The sequence below is a fragment of the Panthera onca genome, chromosome C2, assembly GCF_046562875.1.
Source record: "Panthera onca isolate mPanOnc1 chromosome C2, mPanOnc1 haplotype 2, whole genome shotgun sequence".
Lineage (NCBI taxonomy): Eukaryota > Metazoa > Chordata > Mammalia > Carnivora > Felidae > Panthera > Panthera onca.
The window spans coordinates 129,801,707-129,813,977 of record NC_138347.1 but is presented as its reverse complement, the minus strand read 5'-3'; the positions used below and the strand labels follow the sequence as shown (position 1 = coordinate 129,813,977).

The window sequence follows — 12,271 nt, the reverse complement described above, 5'->3', positions numbered from 1 at the left end:
CTGTCTAGGGGTAGGTGATATGGGAATTAAATACACCTTCCCTCAGCCGGTGCCCAAATTATGAGTGTCACCAGAACACCCCATGTTTACTCAGTCCCTGGAATGCTTTCTATCACTGGTGAAAGGAAAAGGTCGTGGAACTTTCACATAACATGGAACAAGGGCTATAACCATTTTCTCACAGGTGCCCTTAAAATCTTGCTACTCAAAGCGTAGTCCTCAGATCAGGAGCATCATCATCACCATCTAGAGCTGGTTAGAAAGGCAGAGTATCAGTTTTCCATCACAAATTTACTGGATCTGAATCCTCTTTAACAAGATACCCAGGGGATAGCTATTCATATTTAGAATTTCAGATATCAATTGATGTATTAATTCATTCATTGAGCAAAAACAGCTCCGGAAAACAAATCCAGCCCTTTGTGCCCGCTTCGCACCGGCTCCGCACGGTAGCAACCGAACCCCCAGGGACATCGGAGCGGGTGTTGCCGAGGGCAATTTGGTGATTGGCTGGTCAGGCCACGTGATAGGCGGGGGGACTTTCCTGTAACCTGATTGGCTCTCGCGGACTCTGACGGCCAGTGTCGGGGCGGGCCTGAGCCGGGACGGAGAGGCGCGCGCGGGGGCGCGAAGGCACGAGAGCGCGAGTGCGCGTGCGCGAGCGGCGGGGCTTTCTCCGGAGCCGTCGGAGGGAGCCGGAGTGCTTCTCCTGAGGTAAGCGCAGCTGCGGGGCGGCCCTCTGCCCCTCAGCGGCTGGTGCGGACCAGCGGGTGGCCAGGGCAGGGCTGGGCGAGGTGGAGGGAGAAGTCTGGGGTCCGCCCTCCCCAGGAGCTCTGCTCCGGGTAGGATGCAGACTCGGGCTCAGCCATGCCCGTTGGTGCCTCGGTTTCCCTTTTTCCCTTTTCCTACCCTCCAAATGCACCTTCCCAGCCCCCTCACCATGGTGACGAGTCCGCCCGAGGGGAGTTGCCCACCTGGCAGCTTCGTCTCTGCCTTTGTTTCCCGCCTGGAGGGATGCTGGTATCGGCCCCCTCCCCAGGTAAAGAGTGAGCGTGGTGGGGCGGGGGCATCACGGACGCCGGACTTGGGCTGGGGCCTGGGAGAAGATGGCTTTAATGCAGTGGGACCTGTCACATGTGAGAAGGAAAGGAAAAAAAAAAAAAAATGTGTCACTTTAGCCAAGCGGCGGGACTCGAACTAATCCGGCGGCGAGCAAGCCGAATTCCTAGCGCAGCTGTGCGGGCGGGGGTGGGGGGCTTGACCGGTGGACCGAGCCCAAGTGTTGCTGGTAGAAGGCTCTCCGGACCTGCACGCCAGCTCGCACCCCAGAGTTGCATCGAAACTGAACGCTTTCAGCCTGCCGAGGGAACCTAGGTTTTCGTTAAGGGGTGAGAAAAAAATTTTAAAGCAGTTGGGCGCTGGTCTAAATAAGAGGTTACATTAAGGAATTATAGATACAGCGAAACTGATGACTGGTAAACTGTGAGGAGGGAAATGCCTGCAGTGAACTGCAGACCAGACCGTCACAGTGAGATTCTCCTTCAAGAAGATAGGGATTTGGGGTGTGTGTGTGTGGGGTGGGGGGGATTATCTCTGTAAACTGAGGTCTTTCTGGGCTGCTGGAGAGAGTAATTATTTTAAGCGTGTTAATGGCCTGTAGGGAGAAGGGAAGGCATGGTGTAAATTACACCTGTTCAGACCTCAATTCTTTGAAAAGTGCCTGTTTAAAGACCATTTGGATGCCAAAACGGTTTGTGTGTTGGGGCTGGAGGGATGTCTCCTTTAAGTCCTACTTTAAAAGGGGGAGGCGGTTGTGTGCAACACATCTGGTTTCCTACTCCATTTCCCCAGACCTGTAATAGCAAGGCCATACTGTCTATCTTATGATGAAATATTAAAAGTCCCTTCAGTTTTCCACTAATTTGTTGGATGTATCTTGTAGTCTACTTGGTAAATGGCTCATCGGTCATTAGGATTTTTACCATATGCTGGAGTTTCACCGTGATCTATTTCGAACTTATTCTGGCGTGAGCTGGATGAGAATCTGTCTCCCTGACTCCTTGGAGACATGCTGTTTCAAAGCCCTTTCATTACTCTTACCTTCCCCCATGCAAAGTTTTGTTTCTTCAGGAAACAGTGCAATGCTTCAAACATCTAAGACTCGCATCATGCCTGTGAAGTGCCTGCACTTGCTAAGAAATCAATTTACTTGGCAAGTTAAAACAAATTGAAGAGGGAACACTTAAATTTGTTAGGGGAAATCAGGACATTTATCAGCTGCAGCAAATCAACTTTTTGATGGTTGTCTGAGGTGAATGGAAGTAAAAGAGGTTGCTGCAAAGCTTTGGGGGGATGTAACAAATGACCCTAGTAAAGTGAATATAGATCATCACCTGATAGATTGGAATATAAAGTATAATTAGTGGGAATAATTAAATTTGTCAGTGTTTTTTTTTTTTTTTTTTTAGGTGGCATGTGATGGTGGGGAGAAGGAATTCTGAAGGTGGAGTAGGTGGTATAGTTTGAAAAGATGTGCTTTTATGTTTAGAAAAATGGCATTTATGTAAATCAGATAAAGGTCACACTATGTTTACATTTAGCCTTTGGCGGAGAGGCAGTGGTTTTAAAAAGGTAGAGAAACATTTATAGGCTTATCCTAGGGAAAAGAGGGAGATGGGCTGGCTTAGTTCATCTTGAGGGAAGCAGTGTGCCTCAGTGACCTGCAAGACAAGGTTTTATTTTCTGATTCAATGAAAGCCCACTAATGTTGCTTTCCACGCAACCACAAAATCATTTCATTTCTGTCATTTCTGTCCTCTGGGTCAAGAGCGGGGAGGATGGAGAGCAAATGAGAGAGATTAGAGTCCGACCTGCATACCTAAGCAATCGTGTCCTTTGCACAGGATCTGTGTCACATTGTGTAAACATAAGAGCCTTCACATTGAGAGGGGTCTGAGCATCTTCCCTAAGACCTGTGCTACAAGATACAGCTGGATAACATTGCCACAGGTGGGGCATGGGTGAGATCATCTGATACAGAAGCACTGGAGGAAATGTTTAATTCAGTGAGGCTCCACTGCTTGCCTTAGAGCCTTGAGGAGGCATTTCCAGGCAGAGCTCATTATTGGCTAGCCTGGCTGGGCTGTATATGGCTTCCACAGGACCTGCCTTTCGTGATGGAGACTCCTGTGGAGGTTCCGCTTCTCAGGTTGTAAGCATCAGTTAGGTTCGTTACATGCTCTAGAAAAGAAAGGCTCACAAAGACACAAATCTAGCCTGCCATTCTTTCAGGTCCTTGGCTCCTGTCACCCATAGGCTTCCAGAAATAAGTTGTGCCCTCCCTACCAGTAGATGGCACTGCTGTCTCTGGAATTCCTGGAGGAGATGAAACACAGAGCTGGCAAACCAATGGTGCGTCGCCTCCAGATTGTGAAAGGCTGTGTCAGCTGTCAAAAAGAATCTAAAAAAAAAAAAAAGTTCTCAAGGCCAGAACTGTTTATATTAGGTGGGAATAATGTGTGTTACGGGGATTGAGGAATGGGTACAATTTGCTGGTGATGTGTAGGAGAAAGGGCAGAGGGTAAACTGACAATTAAGCATTGTATCGTAGGGTTTAAAAGCTCTTGGCATACGTTTTGGTTAATTGAACGTGAGGTTGAAATTATGATTCAATCAAAATTCCCCAAAATTTAATAATTTCTAATTCTTTGCATATAAAGCTAGTTTACACACATGGATAGGACTATGGAAATATACATGTAACTTTTAAACCTGATGAATATCCAGTAATTACATGCTGTAAAGATAGTGGTGAGAGTATTAGTTAAACAGTGGTGGTTAAGTTACTGTACTTCAGGGCTGTCCACAGAAGGTAGGTCAAAGTTACTCTGAATCAGTTTCTTCCAAAACTTAGAAATTCCTAACAAATATTTTAAGGTTTTCTTAGCTAGTGCTCTTCTTTCAAGATTACATTATTCCAAATCTTGAATTTTGGTTTTATTAACCTTATTAGCCAGGGTTCACTTATCCATTCCCCTGTTTTGAAATAGCTATTCTTTCTTTGTTACTGATTGTTCTTTGAGATGGAGTTTGTAGCCATATTTGAAAGAGGAGAGTGCTGTTGACAGTGAGGTTATAATGTATATGGGAGCCTCCGTTTTGACCCTGCTTGAGCTGCAGGATGCTGCCTCTGGGTGTCATTACCCCAGTCACCTGCTTCCTCGTGCAGTTCCCTTCCTGTGGCTCAGCTTATTTGAGGTTTATTTCTGTCTCCAAGAGAGCTGATTAGCTGGTCTTTACTACCAATGCCGAATCCTGAAATCCTGCTGGTGCTAGATGGCGGTAGTCACAACAGTCTTTTGCTTCATTATGTGACCTCAAATAAATCTTTGCCTTTCTGAGCCTCCGTTTTCTTGCCCGATCACTGGGATTGCTGAGGTGGTGTGTGTCTGTGAAAATCTCTTCCAGTCTTAAATTCTGTGGCACGGTGACTCCCATAAGGTATTTCTGAAGCCTCTGAAAAATTCTCTTACAGAAGGTAATTTCATACTGTGAGCCTAGGGCAAAAAGAAATCTCACTAATACTTCTTCCCAGAGAAATGATTATGCATTGTCTTAAAATCCTAATAATTCAGAGTTGGAAGAAACCCTAAAGGTGGTTTAACTCAACTTTCTCATTTTATAGGCAGAGAGTTTCAAATAAGAACTAAGTGATAGAACTAGTTAGTGGTAGAGAACTAGGACCTGAGCTCAGACCCCTCTCCGTCTTCACTTCTTCAGTGTTGCCTTTCTCCACTTGCCATCAGGACTCAGAATATGCTGTGTCTACAGGGCTGGAGCCAAGAAAATTCTCTGAGTAATTCCTTAATGTGGCATTTTAAAGCCACAGCATGAATAACATTGAGTTGGGGTAGAAATTCAAGGTCAGGCTTTTCTTTGCAGCTGTTCTTTTCCTCACTGACTGATCCTCAGCAATATTCTTTATGTGCATCTTTGGGTTTTTAAAACTTTTTTGCATGCTGTTTCCTATAAGAAAAAACTTTCATCATCCTAGAAGAGTCACTCCCCATTATATAGTCTTATATTAGGTTCATGGAATTCTGAGTGCTCTGTGGAAAAAGTATTTCCGTATGATGGACATCTTTCATAATCTTATATATTTTATCTTATACATTTAGCACATTATTCTGAGAAGGAGTTTCTTAGGCTTCAATAGACTGTTAAGGCCAGGGGAGTGGGGAGTGGAATCCATGGCACAAAAATAGGGTAAAAATTCTAGAGTCTAGAATAGGTTGTGGAAAATTGTCAGTATGAGAGAATATTTGAGGAGCTAAAGACACTAGGTGGATGAGGATTGGGGGCGGGGGGACAGGGTGGGTAGCATACAAAAGTAAACTTACGGAAGTTCTTAGAACATTTTACCTTTATTAAAATGTTTAAAATTGCTCACTGAATGAAGATGCTAGTAGTATTTTGTTCATGTTGAATTAATAATGGATGTGCAAGTATTGATTTCCATTTATCGTTGCTTGCTCAATAAGTACTCCCTTGTGATTTCAATATCAACACACTTTGATATTCATGTTGCTTCATTGAAGATAACATGCATTGTAAGAGGGTTCTCTCCCCACCCACCCCACCCCTGCCTATCTGATTTGATTTCAAGATAGTACTTTTCTGACTTGTAACTTGGGGGTTTTTGACTTCTATTTTTCGCTTCTGAAGTCCTATGTTTCACTATTTTTTACTATAAGCTCCTAGGACTCCCCATGATCTCAGAGGTTCAAAAATAACATACATGACAGGGATTTAAAAAAAATCTTGAGATTCCTTTATTTATCTTTAGGGTTTATCATAGAAACTGCTGCTTCTTGGCTAATTATTTTTTTCTCTTTTCTATTTGCAGCCCCCAATTCTCTTTTGCTAATTGTTCCCCAAATAATAGTGACCCAGTCTGTATATATTGAAAATCTTTTTGTTTTTTGCCAGGGAGTATGTAGAAATTAATTTGTGTTCATATTTTGGACATGTGAAACATAACTTTGAAGATCACTACATTTGGAAGAACGTCTGTTTGAAAATCTCTTGATGTCTTTTCCATGACACCTTGCCTACATTTAGTACCATGGTGATCCAAACTGGTGAATGCTACCTTCTGGTACCTTTTTGGGTATGGGCTAGAATAGTATCTGTTATTGCTTTAGCAGAAGAATAAAAATTACCCTTTGTTTCTCAGGTTATCAGTTGAGTTTATGTAATAATAGAAAAAAGTAAAAAATTTCTGCATTCTTTTTCCAGCACCCTAATTTATTGTGAGATTTGGGGGGCAGTATTGACATCTCTGAGTTTATTTCCTTTTCTGGAAAATAAGAGAGAACAGTGACCACTTAAATTCTTTTCATTTCCAAAATCCTGTGACTCTATGAAATTTTATATGGTACCTAGACTAAACCTATCCTAAAAGTGCTAGCTAGTTGGGAGTTATAATCAAGTTAGTGCCAAGATAATTCTTGATATCTGCAAATTACTTTTTGGCTTACAAAAATACTCTCTTTATCTTCTTTTTACTTAAAGTGTAGTCAGAGAACAGCAGCACTGGTATCATCGGGGAGTTTGTGGGAAATGCAGATTCTCAGGCTTCATGCAGGACCTACTGAATTGGAATCTGCATTTCATCAAGGAGGCCAGGTGTTATGTGTGCATGTTAAAGTCTGGGAAGTGCTGCTTTGTCTCATTTTGAGTCTTACATTGACCCTGTGAGGAAGGAGGTATTTTACAGCTAAAATAAATAAATAAACAAACAAACAAACAAACAAACAAGGAACCAAGATTCAGTTAACTAACTAAGCCAAGTGTCTTACCCAGAACTCTCTACACCAGACATAACACTGTCATCTTGGTTGGGCTGGAGCCAGCCCCTGTATGATGGATAGTAACTATTAGCTGCCCAGCAGCCATTGGCTTAGGTGTGGCTATGTTACTGATTGTAGCCACTAGAACCTGAATGGAAGTGCAGTAGTGTTGCAGTCCACTTATGGGGGGGAGTGGGGGGGAACACATAAAGAGAATGCCTATGTGAGCTTCCATGCTGTTTTCCATGCCTGACTGGTTGGAATGGAGAGGATTCTTAGGGCAAGCTTGGAAATTTAGTTTTAAAAAAGGTGGCAGGACATTCATTAGCCTTGGTGCCTGGATCACGGCATGAGGGAGAGCCACTCCACTGACCTGTTCACCTGTTCAGTATGTATATGGGAACCAGAGATAAACTTTTATTGAGCTTGAGCCATTATATGTGTTTGCGTCTATATGTTAAACACTTAGGCTACTCACAAATTTACTTGAGCAGTGACTCTGGACTTGAAGTTATGGAACTTGTGGCCTAATTCATTCTTTTACTTTTTGTCTTTGACAGTTGGTGATCGATCAGTGGTGGTCCAATATGCAGAAGTGAGTGAGTGATGAAAAGCAGCAGAGCTGATGGGTTATGAGGATGTAAGTGTGTTTGAAGGCTCTCTCACCCTCTACTCCAGGGTAAGTCAAAGGCATTCTCTGCCATTTTCCTGGGTTTACTGTCATAGAGGCTCTGGTCTCAGTAGCTTCTTGGAGTCAGTACAATGAGGTACTCTGTGAAAGTTTCCCAAAGCCTATATTGATTCAACTAACAGACACCATGGAAATCAACAATTATGAAGACAAAATTCAATAGGGTGATGGGATGGAAGTTATGCATGGAAATATCTTAATGCAGGAATTTTCAGTGAGTTTGTATGGGATGTGATTTACATGGGAGGAGCTGGTTGACCTTCCTGATAAATGCTGTAGAGAAGGGAACCAGGCCTAATGGCCTTTTTCTTATAGTTGTATCCTCATGTTCTGCTGCATATAGTTCTCTCTCCAAGCATCCTCTTCTTCCATGGCTTACTGTGCTTAACTTTTCCTTCATTAATTTTTTTCCCCAGGAAGGAAACCACTTATCACAGAGTTAATGATTCCCACTTTGGTGGATAATAGCTAGCAGGTGGTTCTACCTGTTCCATGTTATTTTATCCATTGTCACTGGAAGTCATGTGTCCATTCTCTCCTCTCTTTGCAGTACTAAGTATAATGGATACGGGCATTGGGAGCATTAAACTCAGAGCTGGCTTTAGATTTTCATTTGTGCTGAAGATTTTTAAGACCAGAGGGAGAAACATACTGTTTGGTGTGCCCTTCTCAGAGTACAGGTGGAGGTCCAGGAAGGATAAGTTGAAAGAATGTCATAACTTTTCTGAGTTTCATGGCTTCAAGAGCTTAAACTAAAACCAGACTCCTTGAAGAGAAGAATCATAATTGATACAGATCTAAGCAGAGCTAAGGATGGTTAGCAAAGAGACAGGAGGTTAAAAAAAAAAAAAAGGTACTCAGCTGAAAAACTGGACGGAGGGTTGTTTTAAGCTTCTCAATTCAATACTGTGGAGCCTTTGGCAGATAATGTCCCATTACCCAGGCTCATACAAAGGGCAGCCAGAAAGACTGATGTCCTTCAGTGTCTCACGTGACTTAGTAATGAGTACAATTTACTGAACGAAATAGACAATTAGGGTCTGTAGATCTCTGGAGATTCCCATAAGCATACATCATTACTGCTCTGGAATAATGCATGTGCTTAGAGATAAGCAAAGTAGAGAAAAGGGAGTTGCAAAGCACTTTCACAACAGAAAAGTCCAGGTGAGCAGCCAGATACACACCATAGCTCAGGGCCTGGAGGTTGCTAGCTCAAGCACCTGGTCTTTGCTAGGTTTTCTCCTTAAAGGAAAGAAGCCAGACTTTGCTAGCTTTCCTCATTTTCCTCTGTGGTTCACATGGATCTTATATTTTTAAAGTAATTAGAAAGTATAGAAGGCCAGAAATAATACTTGATTGGCATGTTCCTGTGTAAATACTGTACAAGGATCAAATTGTAGAGGGAGCCATTCTTTATTGATTAGGGGGGCAAAGAAAGTAATGCTAGAATTGCCAGCGAAGCAGGGGTTCTCATCCTTAACACTGTTGACACTCTGAGCCAGGCAGTTCTTTGGGGGTGGGGTAGGGGAGGGGCTGGCCTGTGCACTGTAGCATGTTTGGTAGGGTCCTTGGCCTCTACCCACTAGATTCTGGTAGCACTCTCTATAGTCAAAAGTGTCTCCGGACGTTACCATATGTCCTCTTGGGGTGGGGGCAGGAAACTGCCAGCAGTGAGAACCACTGCTAAAGTAATACTGCTGAAGGGATTGTTGTTCTGGGACTAGATTTTAATCATTTAGCTTCATTTTACTACAGTTTCCCTACCTGTAAAAGAGATACAGCATTAATAAACTCAGTAGCCTAAGAAAGTGATGTACATAGTATTTGTTGTGTGACTACTTGGGGGCTCTATAAATGTTAAGAAATGATGCCTGTTTCCCCAAATTTCTAGGACCCAAGGATCACTCTTAAACTTTGTGAAAGTACTAACTGAGGAATATTGGGAGTTTGAAGAAGGGAGAAGGATTGTTGGTGAGGGAAATGAACAGTACTGGATTCTGATTTTATTTTAAGGCTTCATGTCCTATTTGTTGCAGCAATGTATTCTGAATGAAGGCTTTCTTTTTGGAACATTAAGAAAGAGGGGAGTGAAGGAGGCAAAAAAGAAGGCTATTGAGAAGAATAGTCAAGGAAATTTCTTTACAAAAAATGGGGCACCTGGTTGGCTCAGTCAGTTAAGGGGTCCAACTCTTGATTTTGGCTCAGGTCATGATCCTACAGTTGTGGGATTAAGCCCCGTGTTGGGCTCAGCACTGGGTGTGGAGCCTGCTTAAAATTCTCTCTCCCTCTCCCCTGCTCGTGTGCATACCCACTCTCTCTCCCCTCTCTCCTCCTCCCCTCCCTCCCTCCCTTCTTCTCTCTCTCTCCCCCCTCCTTTCCCTCTGTCTCTGTCCTCCTCTCCCTCTCTCCCCCTCTCCCTCCCTCTCTCCCCCTCTCCCTCCCTCTCTCCCCCTCTCCCTCCCTCTCTCCCCCTCTCCCTCCCTCTCTCCCCCTCTCCCTCCCTCTCTCCCCCTCTCCCTCCCTCTCTCTCCCTCCCCCTCCCTCCCCCTCCCCCTCCCTCTCCCTCCCCCTCCCTCTCCCTCCCCCTCCCCCTCCCTCTCCCTCCCCCTCCCTCCCCCTCCCTCTCCCTCCCCCTCCCTCCCCCTCCCCTCCCCCTCCCCTCCCCCCTCTCCCCCTCCCCCTCCCCCCTCCCCCTCTCCCTCCCCCTCCTCCCCCTCTCCCTCCCCCTCCTCCCCCTCTCCCTCCCCCTCCTCCCCCTCTCCCTCCCCCTCCTCCCCCTCTCCCTCCCCCTCCTCCCCCTCTCCCTCCCTCTCCTCCTCCTCTCCCTCCCTCTCTCTCCCTCCCTCTCTCTCCCTCCCTCTCTCTCCCTCTCTCTCCTCCTCCTCTCCCTCTCTCTCCTCCTCCTCTCCCTCTCTCTCCTCCTCCTCTCCCTCTCTCTCTCTCCTCCTCGCCCTCTCTCCTCTCTCCTCCTCGCCCTCTCTCCTCTCTCTCCTCTTCTGTCTCTCCTCTTCTCCCTCTCTGTCTCTTTTCTCCCTCTGTCTCCTCCTCTCCCTCCCACCCCGCCTCTTTATCTCTGTCTCAAAAAAAAATGTTTTAGTTGACACAGAATGTTATATTAGTTTCAGGTGTACAACATTGATTCAACTTCTCTCTATGTTCTGCTATGCTTACCACAAATGTATCTACCGTCTGTCACCATACAATGCTATTACTATATCATTGACCATATTCCCTATCCTGTGACTTTTATTCCTGTTACTTTTTCATTCCATTACTGGAAGCCTGTATCTCCCCCTCCCCTTCACCCATTTTTGCCCATCTTCCCACCTCCCTCCCCTCTGGCAACCATCAGTTCTCTGTATTTACAGGTCTGATTCTGCTTTGTTTATTCATTTGTTTTGTCTTTTAGATTCCACATATAGGTGAAATTATAGGGTATTTTTCTTTCTCAGTCTGACTTATTTTGCTAAGCATAGTACCTGCTAGGTCTATCCATGTTGTCATGAATGGAATGATTTAATAGTTTTTTTTTTTTTTTAAGTTTGTTTATTTTGAGTGAGAGAGAGGGGCAGGGAGAGGGAGACAGAAATTCCCAAGCAAGTTCTGCACTGTCAGCATGGAGCCCGATATGGGACTCCATCTCACAAACCATGAGATCATGACCTGAATTTTTTTTTTTTTAACGTTTTATTTATTTTTGAGACAGGGAGAGACAGAGCATGAACAGGGGAGGGTCAGAGAGAGGGAGACACAGAATCTGAAATGGGCTCCAGGCTCTGAGCTGTCAGCACAGAGCCCGACACGGGGCTCGAACTCACGGACCGCGAGATCATGACCTGAGCCGAAGTCGGCTGCTTAACCGACCGAGCCACCCAGGCGCCCCATCATGACCTGAATTTAAATCAAGAGTTGAATGCTTAACTGACTGAGCCACTTAGGCATCCCAAGATTTAATTCTTTTTATGACCGCGTAATATTCTGTTGTGTGTGTGACCGTATGTGTGTACACACATACACCACATCTAAGGAATTGTTTTTTCATGGGGTGGTCTCTTAATGTTAAAGTAACTCATGTATAAGTACATAAAGAACATAAAGAAGTGACAACCCTCAAAAGAAATATATCCTCCCAAATGACCACTGATCCTAGAACAGATTTTATAGGTAATACAAAAAAGACCACAGAATATTTGTAGAAATGTTTTTATTCTAAAACCTTTTATTTCTGTTTCTTTGGAAATATGGAAAGGGTTTATCTTCAACCTATGCCCTTTGAGTGATAAATAAAAATTTTAATATAACATGTGTTCTTTTGATACTCTTCTAGAACTGTGTTGGAATGGTGGTAACCCTGACCTAGACCTGAGACAGTTACATTATTCTAATAGAAAGCCTCATTTTGACTCCAAGACAGGGCCAATGCAGGAATTAGACGTAGAGTGTCCTGGCAGGTTTGAGTTCCACCTTGCTGTGTGTCTGGCCCTTGTAATTGTTAGATACATCCACAAAATTTACAACAAATAAGACCTCCAGGTGATTCTGATGGATGCTAACATTTTATATTATTTATTTATTAAAAAAAAATTTTTTTTAACGTTTATTTATTTTTGAGACCGAGAGAGACAGAGCATGAACAGGGGAGAGTCAGAGAGAGAGAGGGAGACACAGAATTGGAAACAGGCTCCAGGCTCCGAGCTGTCAGCACAGAGCTAGACGCGGGGCTTGAACT

General features: G+C 44.2%; 1 protein-coding gene across 5 annotated transcripts in view; it reads left to right on the top strand.

Moving 5' to 3' along the window:
- TMEM108 (transmembrane protein 108) overlaps window positions 1-12,271 on the top strand; it is a 402,326-nt gene that overhangs the window by 36,883 nt on the left and 353,172 nt on the right. For 4 of the 5 annotated variants that reach the window (XM_060638681.3, XM_060638679.3, XM_060638682.3 and 1 more), the window contains exons 1-2: window positions 603-714; window positions 7,412-7,530. The gene's annotated coding sequence lies outside the window, so the exon portion shown is untranslated. Of the gene's footprint in view, window positions 1-602; window positions 715-7,411; window positions 7,531-12,271 lie in introns of those variants that run through there. The other variant, XM_060638683.3, reaches the window with a different exon arrangement.